The following is a 16,468-nucleotide window of genomic DNA, read 5'->3' as shown; positions in this document are numbered from 1 at the left end:
CTAAGGCATCTGATTTGATTTGTTCCAGGTATAAATTAAATAAGCATTGTCAGAGAAGACAACCTTGGCATACTCCTACTGATGTTGCAAACCACTCCATAAGATTGTTGTCAAGCAGGACTCCATTATTTGTATTGTTGTAGAGTTCTTCTATAAGAGTTATCGATGTGGGACTGATGTTATGCTTCTTCATTATCAGCCAAAGTGCTTTTCACCACACCCTGTCAAAAGCTTTTTTTAAAGTCTGTGAAATTCTATTGGAGATCTTTTTGCTGGTTACAGTACTTTTCACGCATGCGTCTGAAGTTGAAGACCTGTTCTGAGATGCTTCTTCCAGATCTGAATCCAGCCTTTTACTCTGCTAATACAGTCTCTATTTGCGGCTTGAGCCTGTGTTATTCTAAGAAGCACCTTGCCTGGATGACGGATGAAGCTAATGGTCCAGTAGTTGGTACATTGATATAGATTTCTCTGTTTTGGGATAGGGATTATTATTGATTTATTGATTTTGTCCGGTGTGGTGGCCAAGTTTTCCTTTTCCATATCTTATTGCAGATTTTGTACCGTATGTCAATTGTCTTGTTTTCTCTTCTTAATAGTTCTGCAGGTACATTGTCCAGGCCAGTTCCTTTTCCATTTTCATGCTTTTGATAGCTTCTTCTGATGAAATTCATCTTAGAGTATTTAAGGAACCAGTCTAAGTAGTCTCTGAACCATGAAAGGCTACCTTTGAGAATTCGTAAAGGGAAATCCCATAGAACCAGAAAAGGGTGAACCTATTTCCTAAAAGGGAAAAAGGGAGATCCTGCAAATTAACAAACAACTAACTTTGATTCCTGCAAGATATCAGAACAAGTTATTAAACCATCAACGTATAAGCATCTAAAGAGAAGGGTATATAAACAGACAACATAGATTTGTAAAGGACAAATTGTGTCAAGCTCATGTCATTTCCATTTTCAATCTCTCTTTCATATGGGGTCAGACTCAACTTCCAAATCTATGAACCATTGTCTGGTGTGGTCGCACAATGTGTGGATTCCAGCTGCCAGATCTGGGCATTTGTAAAGATTGCAACTTTTAATTAAGTGCTATTCTGTTTGTTGGACACAGGGGGCTGTCCAAGGTGTTCATCTTGTGAAGTGTTATTTTGAAGTGTCTGTATCCAGATCTCAGTCACTTCAGCTTGACCCACACTTCTTGTCAAGATCGTGCCCAATGGGTACTTATTTCATGTCAGGATGTGTAAAGTTAAATGATTAATCATTTAACTGATAAGTGCTGTGATAGCCAGTTAGTTTGGGGTGCAGTCTGACAGGGAAAGCGGGGAACGAAGGGAAGGGAAGCCACACAGTGCCCCAGCAGAAATCAGAAGGCAACAGGGCAAGCAGGAGGGAGGGAGAAGCAAGGAGGGGAAGGGATCAGGAAAGAGGCAAGGGGGTCTAGTATCCACAGCCTAAGAGGAAAACAGCTTCATCAATTAAGCAATTAGCTGCTCATTTACAGGTGCTTCATGCGGACTGTGTCGTCTGGCTGGGCTTGCCTCCTCCCCACTCCCACCAGTCAAAGGGCTCCAGGAGCCAGAAACAGCTCCCAGCAGCAGTTGTATTATCTGTTATTGCTTAATTGTTTAACCGAGGAGGTTAAACGAATATTTTTTTAAATGATATTTACATCCCTAGTTTAGTATTGATATAAAAACACTGTAGGAATAGGTCTGATCTTTCCCAGCAGTTGTCCCACTCTGTTGGGGCCCATAGGTTTGGTTCAGCATTCCCAATCTCTCCCAGGAGCTTGTACACTTCATGTATAAACTGTTTACAACTTGCAAGCCTCTTAAGCCTGCATCTATTCAGGTCTTCAGTTAATAGTTGATGGAGCAGGTGATTTTAGTTATCTCTTGCATCTATTGCCAGGAGTGATGTTAGGTTCTTTCTTCTTATATCACGTGGTCTAATGCCTGAGAGTACAAGGAGTACATCTGTGTGTGATTTATGCAGCCTGTTATGAGTCTCAATGCACTGTTAAGTACAATGTTGAGCTTTTTAGTGTGACAACTTCTGGACCATCCTAGAGCACAGTATTCTGCTGGGGCATATACCATTGTGAGTGCAATGGTTCTGAGCATTTTGAAGTTGGCCCCTTACTGTGCCAGCTAAACATCTTAAGGCAGCTACCTGTGCTGAAGCTTTACTCCTAACTTCGTGAATCTGATTGTTATAGGTGAGGGAACAGTCTAATGCTAGTCCTAGATAGGTTGGGGTACGCTTATGGGGATGGATGTGGTTGCCAACTCTGATATTCAGAGTGCTCTTAGCACAACAGCTATCCGAGTGATGATACTGATTTATTGATGCTCATCTTTAAGTGCTACTTGCGGAGATAGTTCTATATCAGTACTCAGTATCTTTTCCAGTTCTGTCATATTGATTCTTTGGGCTACTACAGCGACATCATCAGCATACGTGTATCACTTACATGTTGTATGCAGAAAGTCTGAGATATATATATTGAAAAGTATTGGTGCTAGCACTGACTCTTGAGGGACTCCATTCTTCAGAGTTCATACTCTGCTTTTTTTCTCCTTTGCAAGTACTGAGTTTGAACGATCTACTGAAGATCATGTTCATGATGAAAGCACATAACTTGCAGTCAGGTATCATAGAGTGCAGTTTATATTTGAGGCCTTGGTGCCACAAAGTATAGGCATCTATAAGGTTGGCATCTATAAGGTTGATAAAGACCGCACCTGTTTTCTGCCTCATTTCAAATCCATTTGCTACGTCAGATGTAAGTAATGCAACTTGGTCAGTGGTACACTGCTTTTTCCAAAAGCCAGCTTGTTCTTTTGGCAGCTGGGGATCAATGATGCTGTCTATTCTGTTCAGGATTGGGCACTCCATGAGTTTGTATGTAAGACAGCGTAGTGAGGTGGGGCAGTAGCTTGTTGATACGTGGATAGTCTGGTGTTTTATTGGGTTTTCAGGATAGCAATGACATCAGCTTACAGTTAAATCCTATGAAATATGAACTTTCATTTCTACCCAGGAGAACTTTTACAATCTTTTCTCTGATGCCCGATGAAGGGTGTTTGTGCTCGACAGCTTGCAACTAAAGACTTTTTTTTTTTTTTTTTGCAAAAAAAAATAGATATCACCTCTACCAGGAGCCCTGATTGCTTTTTCCTCTAAACCAATAGAGCTACAACCTGGATACCCAACTAGAAATAGGGCATTTTGTTATACCACAAGGACTTATATCAGCAGGCTATATACAAATCATAGGATTCAGAAAGGTTTATTGAAATTACATTGATATACCAGTTTCAATGAAAGCAGTTTATTATCCTCCTTTTATTTTTTTACAGTAAAGTTTGGATGCACAGTACATTTGGAATTTTTTATATTACATTCTTCTCTTCCCCAGACAAGGCAAATGATTTTGTCATTTATGACAAAACAGAAAAACCAGACATTAGAATGAAGCATCTTCCATCTGTTTAAATAATCCAAGTGTCTAATTACACTGCCAAAAATAATTTATCATAGAGGCCATTCTCTGAAACATCTTTTACTGAGGAGCTATCATAGTATAAGAAAAAGTAAAATTCATTTACCTAATTTTTCATCCTGATTTATCAACTAGTTGACTTCATTGATTTCAGTAACTTAGTACCATCATTCTGTATTATACAGAGCTGTTCATTCTAGATACACACACACACCCTTCACACCCTTTGGTGCAGATATTCTTGCATACTGCATCTAGAAATTACTGCAGTATTCTTACTAGTTAGAAGCAGCAGTTCTCCTGGGCTGTGAATAACTCTGCAAAATAATTATTTAAAAATAACATACCTCACTTTTGAAGAAAGTTTAGGAGTATACATTTATCTAGAATGACACAGCATAACAAGCTGATCCTTCTGCCATAAAAACAATATTGATTTGACAGCACTTTTATAAATAAAACACTCTGTTTTATTATATTTGGAAGATGAGTTCTGTAGAGGTTTGTATGAAGTTAAGTTTAATAGAATAATCCATGCTTGTAAAATAGATTTTTTAAAATAAGTGCTTTTCAATTTGTTTTTATTTATGTTTCCCCTACCCACCTAACTGCCTCTCCTTTTGAGATATTTAAACAAAACAAAATGGTTTATTTAAAAATATATATTTATTAGTATACTAAATTCATAACTTGGTTGGCAACACTCTTGACCATCATAGAATGGAGATCACACAGTAAGACTGGGTGTCACCGTTTGTATAGATAGTGCTGTATGAAAAGGTCCTGATTCTGTTAGATATATCATCCATCAGGGGCTGCACTGTGCTGAGCATCTTAAACTACAACAAAGTGGGCTAGTGTGTAGACCCAAACTATATAGTCCAACTAGTCAAAGGACATCCATTGCTTGGGAAGGGAGACTGGGGATACATGTTCATGCACACCCTCTTGCTGTAAGACTTGATGCAAGATGTTGTGTGTCCTGTCCTGATCCAAAAAATGTCTTAAGTACTTGAACGGTCACACTGATGCCACTTTTCAAGATAAGGAACTGTATGTCCAAAATTACCACCCTCCCCCCTTAACATACACCTCTGTATAACACAGAATTTTTTATACAATTACAAAATACCACCCTCCCTGCTTAACACACACACACCCACACCCACACCCCCATCCACCCCTTTTTCTGGTAGTAAAAAATGAAGCTTCTAGCACACTTTTTAAATATGTAGGGATTAACTCCAGTCAATTCACTGACAATACCTTAGATTAAAAAAAAAAAACTGTTTGATGTCCAAGGCTGTGTATGAACACCTGCCAAATGCATAATGGATGCCACATCTGCCAGCTATGAATGTCTGCCTAGAAATAGCTCTGGCAATCAGATATATGGGCAGGAAATGGATTCTGCTGTCTGTCAATTGACAGAAAGTTGCACCCACAGGATGAAGACAGCCTATAACTTTAGGAGTAGATAGATGTAGGTCCACAGACTCAGGTACATGTTATACTGGCCACCTCAAATAGCACTGCCATGTGCCTTAGCCAGTCACTGAATTGTGGGGAGGGAGTATTTTAAATGGTATGGATGCTAATTTGCCTGTTAGCTAGAGTGCTCCTGATGCAGTCAGCTATACATAGGAAAAGAAAAAGAAAACTGTCTGTGGGATGGCAGTGGCTGTTTACATCTTCAGGTCTCTAGTGAAGCAACATGAAATTCAATGTTAACTAACTCAGCTACAGCTCTTGCTCGTTTGGACTTCAGCATAAGCACTAACACAGAGACGATGGCATGAACGTGGAAGAAAAATTATCAGCAGCATCTAGTCACCTAGAAAGGAAGATTAAAATCAAGAAATTTCCTGTCGGAGTGGGGAAATGCCATGACATTCATTTTACCCTACATTCATTGAAATCTGTGAAGTGTTTGACTCAGGTTGGCATACTTCCAAGAAAAGAACTTTCACTCACAAAAATGGATTTGTAATGTTCAGGACAAGCTGCTACACTGTTCATTCTTCCAGGTGGCTCATTAAGTATTTTCTGAAATCCTTACCCCAAATTTATAAAGAAAAATTAGGTACATAATTGACAGTATGCACAAAACAAGAAAAGGAGGCAAGGACAAAACACATCTATGCCTGAACAGAGAGTAAATGGGATTTTTGTATAGAAAAATTATGCAAGGGGGAGGCGTCTAACTCTCCAACCGTATTTTACACATTGAACTAGATTATAGTGTTTCTCAACCTTTTAAGTACCAAGTACCCCCTAACTTCTGAAAATTGTAATAAGTACCCCAACACTCAATTTTCCGGGGGATTTTATATTTACAGACTAATGTGTACCATATGTTGGAAGAAGGGCTGTGTATATAAGACTGTGATATGACAGATGTCTGCTCTGGTGTGGGTCGGGTTGCCACCTTTTACACCTGGGCGCACAACTCAAGTATGTACCTGGGCTAGAGGTGATGTTGGCCAAAGCTAGGAGAGCTGAACCCAGTGCTGCACACCAAATTATTACTGGGGAATTTAAATTTTTGCCATAGTTTTGTGAGGAGGAAAGGGCAAAAGAGAGAGGAAAAGAGGGTGAGACAGAGTGCTGGGGTACCCGTGTACCCCCTGGCTGTGTCTCACGTACACCCAGGGCTACATGTACCACAGTTTGAGAAACTATGAACTAGAATACAGGCCATTATCCCTATGCAGTTTACAACATGGGGTTTGTGGAGTGTAGATGCTCCTAATCACTGACCAACTGGCCACATCCTGGCCCTGTGCCCAAACCACCTTCCATAACAGCCGACACAGAGTATAGTTCTGTTGTGTACAGGGCCTGTCAAGCCTTTTTATGTGCCCAAGATACAGAAGAGCAGCACCATCCAACAAAGCCACAGCAGTTCCAGTGCTTTGCCAGGAGCGCATGGGGCAGGCGCGGGGAGGGAAGGAGAGGGGACTGCCACAACCACTAGCATGATGTGACAATTTCATATCTGCCCAGAAATATGAAAATAACTTAGCTTTGTCCAGGAGAACATGATAGAGTTATTACTATGGCCCAACTGAATGGTAAAATGATGAGCAATTTGGAATTAAATTAAGAATATAAGCTGTTAAAGCATTCAGATCCCCAGACTCAAATAAAACTGAAAACCTTTGAAATTAAGCGGGCTCCTTGTCCTTATCGCAAACTGAAGCCATTGCTGGTTTGGACATTACAAAAGAATCCAGGCTAGATTGCTTCCCATTTAACACACTAGCACACCACATTTTTCTTGAGATCTACGTTTTCATTTTAGCTTATAGAGTAATAGAACACCCATAGAAAAAGGACACAAAATAAGACATCTTAAATACTTTGATCCTAGCTGTCGCTTGATGTCTGCTCCCTGGAGTGATGATAAGGGGCTCTCTCCACTTTATTCCCAGCACAGCCTAGCAAAACGCAGACTTTGTGTCAAAAACTCATTTCTTCTCCTAAAGTTTCCTTTATTTTTAACTAACAAACGAAACAATGTTCACTTACTAATAAATGAATCAATGTTCATTTAAATTGAAATGCAGTTAAATGAGGCCTACCTGATGAGGCTGCTGGGGTGAGTCAACCAAGCAATTCTCTTAGCAAATGCCAGTGAGCATACCCCATTACACATGCACCCAAATTTGCTCTATTTTCTTAGATTCATATACTGAGAGTTTAAAAACACCGGGTTTCTGTGGCACGGGCAATTACATTTCCATAGCTGATATGTAAAGGATCCTTTACCTCCTTTCACACCCATGCTCACAACCACACAAGGTTTCTTGATCACTGCATGACAATTCAAAACATCACAAAAACAAAAAGTAAATATCAGGTAATGTAAGCAATCAAATAATGTTGCAACATCATGAAGAGAATTCAGAAAACAAAGTCAAGACAAATTAAAACCAAAAACAAGTACTACCACGTACACAATAAAGCAGTGCTGAATCCTCCTCACAGTCACTGATTAGCTTGTACGTTTTATCAACACTCTCTCCCCTCTATTTGTGTCTGTGGACAGGGATTCTCTCTCCTGTGTTTTTACATCACCCAAAACTGTGGGCTACAAGCCCAATTAGACCCATTGGGTATTACAATAGTGTAATTATTTACTCTTAGTGGGAAAAGAAAGGCGTTTTCCATAAGGTTTTTGAATGTGAGGAGGTATACACGGGGCACATCTACACAAGATGTTTAATACCCATTGGACTAATTCTACTCTGCATTAGCGTGAAAGGCAAAACCTGTGCTAACGCGCGAGAGATTAGTGTGGGCATTAAGCATCACACAAAAAGCGTTCATCTGCCACAGGTTGGCATACTTCCAAGAAAAGAACTTTCACCACAGTCTATGCCCTCTCGCAACTTTCTGGTTCAAACCAGTTTTTCTTTGACTTGTTATCTCTTGTGTCATGTGACCTGAATTGAAACATATAAAAGGCTTGCTTCAATTGTCGGGGGCGGGGCATGCGGGACTGATAAGTGGAAGCTCTGTCTGTCCAGTGCTCTCCCCAGCAGCTGCTTGTATAATAAAGGTCTCTGACAACTTTGTGACCAAACAACAGAGTGAAGCCTGTTTCTTCCACACCTGAGATACAACAGCAGACCTTTCAGAGATGCAGCTGTGCTCAGAGCAATCAAGAAGAAGCTAAGGGGAGAGAGTATTACCATGACTAGGATTCTACAAGTAGCACTTGATATTAATAATTTGTAAAGCACTTGGATGCCCTTCAAGGGAGGGGGAGTGCTGTTATATATTGCCATTATTCCCCAAGCCTTTTCCCACAGTCACCAGGTAACAATGTAAATAGCAAGGGAAATTCCCTCAATATCATTTTTAAATTAAATATAAAACCTCTAAATTGCCATTACTCATTCCATCATCAGGATATTACTCTGGTGGAGTTAGATTTCCCTTTAGCTTCAGGTTTGGATTCTACGGAATTAAATATTCCATCTCAAATGCATGTACAGTTTCAATGATTTACACTTCATCTAATTTTGTGAAACATCAGTTACCAGAAACCCTTTTAATGAGTACTGGAGGCTTGTCAGTCCATTATACTTCCAAAGAAGCTGATGCAGCACATTCTTTCAAATTCAAAAAATGTAGTTGGTTACCATCCAATATTCAATCAAATGCTAATGTATTTTTTAAAACAACCGTTTCCCGTGTAGTGTCAAACTCAAAGAGAGTTTGAAATTAAAATACACTTGTGAGATCAGACCTGCCAGATAGCCATAACAGATCTCCACAGCAGTTGGCCAGTAGTTACCATGTACCGGGGCATTTTTTCCTTAAATGAAGATTACCTTTGGAACGTTACTTTAAATAAAGCCACCAACAAATTTTGTATCTGCCATATGTTTGCTGGGCTATGAAAATAAGCTAAATGTGAACTATGCTTAGAAAGCACCTCCACACTGCACTGAATCCTCTGATCCTTTGTACTGGATCACACGGAGAGGAAGCTGCTGTTTAGATTGTACCCTAAGTAGTTAAAGATGCTAAAGGAATAACTGGACACAGTCAGAGGCAGGACTTGGGAGCACGAGGTCTAGTATATAGAGCACTGGGCAGAGTCCAGAGATCTAGTTTCTATCCCTGCTTTTACCACTGAGTTGCTATGACTTTAGGCCAGTGGTTTTCAACCTTTTAAGACATGAGGTACTCCTCAGTAGACACAAGGTACCCCTTGGAAAATACCAGCTCTTAGTTTTCACTCATTTTTTGAGTGCAGAAAAATAATAGAGCAATTCTGCAGCTGCAGAGAGCTCAGAGGAACCACAATGGGTCAGAATTGTTTTGACACTATAGATTCCTATTTCAAAATTGTGGCTTTTTCACCTTGTAAATCATATTTGTACATCTAATAGTGCTAACATTGTGTGGCACTTCACAACACCCTTGACAGGATCTCAAGGCATCCCAGGATATTACAGTGCCCTGGCTGAGAATCACGGCGTTAGGCAAATCATCTTATTCTCCGGCCTGGGACGTTCCACCCTCCCTGTGCCTGTGCCCACCACCCACCCCATGCCCACTGGGGCAAAAATAAATAAATAAAATGGAAGCAATTCCAAAGTGAAACCAATTCAAAGGTGTGAACTACAAAAAAGTTGCAGCACCACATGGTGGACAAAGAGGCTCATTACACATCTTTGAATGCCTTTGTGTTTGCACGCAACGAATCCACGGATGCGACGCTTTAATTCCTGGTGAGTCAAACTTAACTACATGTGAGGAGTTTTACTTTAATGCACAAGACTTTTAAAGCATCGGGAAATCCCACTCGTGCAAGCAGACACACAGTTGCAGCGCATGAAAGGACAAAAATTGTGGTGTGTACATACGTCCAATAAGGTGGATGAGTAAACAGAATTTGGTGTACAACCTGCTTGCTGGCTTAGCAGGGGAGTTATGTCTCTTCACAGCCTATATGGGCTTTATACAAGAGTGCTAGAAGGGGTTCAAGATTAGATGAATAATTTCAAATACCAGAGACCAATGGCATCATAATAGTTTTCAAACCCCCCCAAAATATTAGAAGGAATATGACATCTAGTTATTTTATATAGTTATAAAATAACTTAATTATTTACTTTATACAGTTATTTATGATAATTTCTGTTAAAAATATAATTGCATACTTATTTTTAAAATCTGCTAGGAACAACAAGTACTGTTTATGTAAGTTGTTGATGTGTCTATCACATATAGCATAAAGTCATCTGATTCCTCATTTGGTGCCAGAGCCAGGAAAGGACATTAGATACCCAAGTCCAAAACTGAGACTCAACCCCACCCCCAGGCTCAGTAGCTACCCAACGATGGAACAGCCCAAACCCTCTAGGTGCTGCTATGAACGCTTTTTAAAGGCACATGGTTCTGCTTTTGCCCATGCCCAGAACTTCCATGATCTAGGCTACTAAATGCCTACCTCTCATGTGAGCCTAACTGAAACTGTAAAAGGTGAAGTTGTCCTCTGTGGTCCGCAGGTGGTGTGGATCTAAGTCTTCTTAAGGTCTGTTCTACTAGGAGTGCTCCAAGTATTTCTAATGCACTCAGACAGGATCAAGTCCCTCACAAAATACAATTGTGACTACTTTTTTTTTTCTTTTTTAAATGAAGCCTCAGGACATGACCATCTTGTAATCTAGCATTTATGGCACATCTAGAACAGAGACCAGAACCTAGGATTTCCATTACTCTTAATTCATGAAAACACAGAAATATTTCTAAGAGTAGAAATTTATACCAAGACTCCTCCTTCCTTCCAGCTACAGAAACTTGATTAGTGTTTCTCTCTCTGTTTATGGCTCCATAAATCATGCATTCTATTCTACAGTGACACAGGGTCAACAGGAGAATGGTTCACCCAGCCTTGATTGTGACCTGGTGGTGCAGGTTAGAATACCCCAAAGAATCACGCTACATGTTTGCAAGTGCCATCTAAACTATTTACATATACACAGACTTCTGTAACAGCAGGGGGTAAAGCCTAGACTGTCTATTTTCCACCTTTTCCTGCCCATAAGCACAAGTGTGTATGTGTGCACACATGTGCAAATCAATAAAATCTTAACAATCCATTTGTATTGATTTCTATTCATCACTCGGAGCAAAGGGGCACATGTTACCCTTTCCTGAGGACCAGCCGTAATCTGACCCTAAATGAGAACTACATTTCTGTATCCCAAATGCAGACTCATATCTTTAAAGAACTGTGATCCTCATCTAATTGCTTTCATGGCCTCAAAATTAATTTTCAGCATCTCAGCTATAAAATTAACTTTTACTGGCATTCTCTCAGAATATAAAGAAGCAAGGATAATGTTTTTGTTTTCTCTCCCCCACTGTCATTATCTTACGTATATATAGATATATACAATCACACCACATGTACGTACATATGTAGGTACATATAAATGAAACCATGGTAACAGCCTGTTTCAGAATGAAATGTCCAGATGTGTCAGTTTTCTCTTCAATCGCTAAGTACCTTCATTTTTTTCCCATACGCTCATATTTTGCCAAAAATATATCACAGTAATACATCAAAATGTTATAAATATCCTCCAAAAAGGTTATTTTAATTAAATTGACCAAAAACGGTTCCCTTTTCCATAATTATTTATATGCACTCACATTAGCCATTAGCTTTGGAACTACCAGTGATATAAAGTATGGTGAATCTTTGAGTCAACCATATGCAATAAAAAGGACAGGATAGAATGACATCATTTTTCAGACAGACCTTTACTTTTTGCAGGGTTGATAAGAGTAATGCATGATGTTGTATGTTTCTAGTGCTATCCTGAAAAAATATATAATGATCAGCTCTGGAACCACAATCAACAGATGAACAAAGTAGTACATCCTGATTGACTGCAGCCATTTCCATGGAAACACCTATTCATCTTTTTGTGGATCTCTAACTTGATCACTGATTTGGAACATTATCTTGAAATCCCAGTATTATATCCACAGCTTAAAAAATTGTCTCTCTTATGAAGGCATTCAGAATAACAACAATACATGTATTGACTTCTTGTTTTAGTGAACATTAAAATCTATTGTCCCCCAAAGAAAGATTGACCTTGGTTTCACCTAAATCAATACTTACATATGAGGTCAATACATTTTGTTAAAGACCTCAAAAAGAAGTCAATATTTACTTATTACCCTTTTCCTGATGGTCATCCTTTACCAAACAGTACTGATAGCCACTGTATGTTAAGTCTGAGACTGCAAGTAAATTGCTTAAAAACAAATTGCACAACTTAATTTGTTCTGGACATCTAATTGGGTAAATTCCAGTGCTTGTTATTTGGGATTGCCAGTGGCAACATGTGATAGACAAATTTACAGACTTCTCCATAAAATCTTACCAATGTATCGCACTCATTCTTGTCTTGCAACATCCGCGACTTTCCTGAAAAGACTCATTTGTGCCAAATCTTATGGTTACTTCTTCTCTCCTAGTAAGGTACATTTGGCGGGGTGAGGGTTGGGAGGGAGGGGCCTCATGCTACATTACATATAGTGTTGGCCTTAGGGAAAATGGCATCCTGGGCAAACTTGCATTTTGGCACTTTCTTTGAGTTTAAGAATGCAGTAGTGTTAGGAAAAGTTTCAGAAATAAAGCCCTGATGGGAGCCTTTGGACTGGATCAGGAGACTTGCTTCCCCACAGCATCCCCCCAGTGGTGGCTAAGGAGGGCAAGGGGAGAAGCGTGGGAGGTGTAAATGGGGGGGACAAAGCCTTGTGGCAAAGAAGACAGGAAGCAGTGCCAGGGAGGTGCCAATGATGCTGAGCAGCAGGAACACAAGGAGTGGGTGCTGACAGCTCATGCAGTAGTAGGAGTAGTAGGAATCATGTCTGTGGGGCAGCAGGCGATGCTCACAGCCCACCTGCTCTGCCCGGTCCAGCAGGTAGTGGTGCTTCCTCATCATTGCCAAGCCCCACAGCTGGTCAACTTCCACCCTGACCCACACCCGCAATCAGCCATGCTGCTGCAGGCAGAGGCAGAGGCATGGAGCAGGCAGGCAGAGACAGTATGCGTGTGGCACCCCACTTGACCATGGTGCCCTGGGCAGTCGCCCACATTGCTCACCCGTAAGACCAGCCCTGATGACATAGAAAATTACAAAGTTCTTTGAAGACCTTCTCTGTTTATTTGTAAAACCCAATGAGGTTCTAGGAATGTAGACATCAGTTCTGAACTATATGCTTTTAAAGAGATGCAATTCCTATTTTTGACTGAGGGAAATTCAGAGCTCCAAATAACTCAGGGGATTGGTAACAACACAAGAAGCTTTTCACTCCTGCTATAAGCTCTGTTTTTAAATCCAGCTCAGATTGCTAGATACCAGTTCTTAGCTGCTGAGAGGCTCTTGTGAAATAGATGGGTATCTTGGTCTAAATCCTAGGGACATCAGGGCACATGACAAAACCATCATAACTAGCAAAAACTGGATCTCTCAGCAGAATGGCCATGGATCAGATAGGCATTGGGAACAACTACTGTTTTACTCCTGGGGCTGGTTCCTGCATGTTGAAGCACACAGGTGGGAAGGCACTGCTCTCACTTAATTGTCTCTGTTCTGTGGCTCTCCAACTGCTATTCAGCACTTTGGCCAAAGTAATGTCATAATATATTTTAAAGTAATAAAAACATACCTTTCCCATCCTCATTCAGGAGTAGTTTTTGGCTGTGATGGTAGTGGCTAAGGCTCCTCACTATGGATCTACAGATGTGAGAGATCAAAAATTGCTTTAAATCAGCAGTGCTCAACTCTCAGCCCATAGGCCATATCCGGCCCCTGCTACCATGTCATCTGGCCCACGGGCTCCCCATGGGTCTAAAAGTTTGGCAGCTGGGAGCAGTGGCACCACTCCCCTTCTGCCAAATTTCTGGATCCATGGGGAGCACTGAACCCTGAGTGCTAGATCAGGTATGCAGGGCAGCATGCAGGACCAGACAAGGGTGGCACTGGGCCTCAGGGACCAATCCTGGGACATGGGGCTGGATGGGTATGGCACAGAGCCCTGGGACCCTATCCCAGTCCAAAGGGCCTGATCTTGATATGCAAGGCTCAATCCAGTCTGATGAACACTACTTGTAGTCAACCCATCTGTAAACAGGGTATTCAGGCTGCGGAGTCAATGATGGCCATACTTTGCTCCTGTGATTGCTGTTAGCAACAGAAAATGGTGTGCCTTCATCACACTAGCTTGGTGAACTATCTGAAAACCCTTTGAACTTTTTTACCTAAAATATAACATCTCCCCTTCCCTCCACAAAATCACCCTTCAGCAGGGAGAAGGAGCCTGGAAAATTTCATCTCAAAAGGTATTTGTTTAACAAAATTTGGGCTAGGGTGGAAAGGATTTGCAACCTTACACAAAGTAATCATTACCATACACAAGCTACATTATGAAAATGTAATAAAGGCTTGTGTTATTTCAGGTGGAAAACACCAGTTTGGAATAAGACAGCACTTTAGAGGCACTATTTGTACCAAAACTTCTCCCGGAAATCTCTCTATTTTGACTGTTTTAGACAGCAGTTTCTTTCAACACGGCAGTGTTTGTCATTTTTTATCAGACTGAAATATGTGAGCTGGTCACAGAATATTTTCTGAAGGCCAAGGAGAAAGAAGAGCATAGGAAAGAATTTTAAAATCAGGCATATTGGTTACACAGCAAGATCAGGCTCTCCAGAGAGAGAGAGAGAGATTATTCAGTTTGAAACTGCATGTTTTTGCTTTGTCTAAAGCTCATTGAAGTCAATGGTGCATGGGTATTCCAGATTCAGGCTCATAGAGTCAAAAGTGAGCAGATAATGGGATAAAATAGAAAGGATTCTTCTGAGTTTAACAAACATGTCTGTGATCTTTAAGGTAGTTTACAAGATGGTTCTTTGCCATTGTGACTTGCATCAAAACCACATGTGTTCAATCATCCTTCGCTGTCCAAAAAGCAAAGGTCTAAATCCTCATCTTGAGGACATGTAGAATCAGGTTTATTGAGCAAGTCTACAATGATAGATAACAGTCTTCAAATGCCTGAAGGATGACAGAGAAGATGGAGATGGGCTTTTCTCTGGGTCTGTAGGAGACAAAACTAAGAGCAATGGCCTCAAGCTACAGCAGAGGAAATTTAGGATGGAGATTAGGAGGAACTTTCTGACTATAAAGGTGGCCAGGCATTGGAACAGGCTACCTAGAAAAGTTGTGGAATCCCCATCCCTGGAAATTTTCTAGAGCAGATTGAACAGGCACTTGGCTGGGATGATTTAGTTAGGGATGCTCCTGCCTTTAGCAGGAGGCTGGACTGGATGACTTTGTGAGATCTCTTCCAGCCCTACTTCCCTATGATCCCATATGTTTATCCTTCTATAATATTCCAAATCTATGCTTTCCTGTGGCTGCTGTGTCAACGGCTTAACAATCAAGAGAGCAGAACAAAACCTGCCTCAATAAATTGGCTGATAGCTGCATTACCATAAAGAGTCCATGTTGGATTCATGTGATTTAGGGTGTAGGGTAGTATAACAGAGGACCCAGACCCTGTTACTTGGGAGTAAGGGAAGTGGAGGAGAGGGAACTGGCTTGTACTCCTTTAAGAAGATGCAGCAGGCTCAGCTGGCTGTTTGGGTCCAGGGCTGCAGGAGGACAGACTGGCCCTCAATTAACAGGCAAAACCCTGTGCGGGGCTGGGAAAGGCACCTGACCAAAAAGGAGGTGTGGTTTCCAGGCATATCAACCAAGGGACTGAGCCAGAACAGGCAGTCTGGCCCTGCATGCTGAAGGGTGAGGAGGAAATAGTTGAACATATCCAGCTGATAGCTGATAGCAGAATAATCATTGAGATGTTCCAATCCATGGAAGGCTGGACTATCTGCTAGTAATTGCATTCACCTTCCAGTGATGCTCTGAAGATTTGGAGAAACTGAAAAACATGTGAAGTCTGTTTGATATTGGAGATGCGGTGTATGTGTCTGATGGCAAATGCCATAACTTACCTGAGCAGATCCCCTGAGCAGGGGTTATGCCAGCGGTCTCCAACCTCTTTAAGGAGAAGATCACTTTTTGAAGAAAAAGGCAATCCAGGATCTACTGCCCCCCACACCGCCCAGCAAGTCAGTTGGGGGAGGCCCCCGCGGTGAGTGAGGGAGTGGGGCAGGGGCATGGGCAGGGGTGAGCATCCCTTCAAACAAACCTGCTGTGGATGAAAAGATAACTACGGCCAGGTCAAACCAGTATTTCAAGTCTAAACTCCAGAGAGGCAGGGAAACAAGAAGTCACTGGATGGGAGGCTGACACCTGATGAGGCTGATCAAGTCACCTAGCAAAGGGCACTAAAGCTGATAAAAGAAAGGGTCTGTTGATTAGCTCTTTGTGAGACAGACAACACACAGGCA

This window comes from Alligator sinensis, unplaced genomic scaffold (genome assembly GCF_000455745.1).
Source record: "Alligator sinensis unplaced genomic scaffold, ASM45574v1 scaffold1451_1, whole genome shotgun sequence".
NCBI classification, from domain to species: Eukaryota; Metazoa; Chordata; order Crocodylia; family Alligatoridae; genus Alligator; species Alligator sinensis.
The sequence above is the reverse complement of the archived record's forward strand: the minus strand, read 5'-3'. Positions refer to the sequence as shown.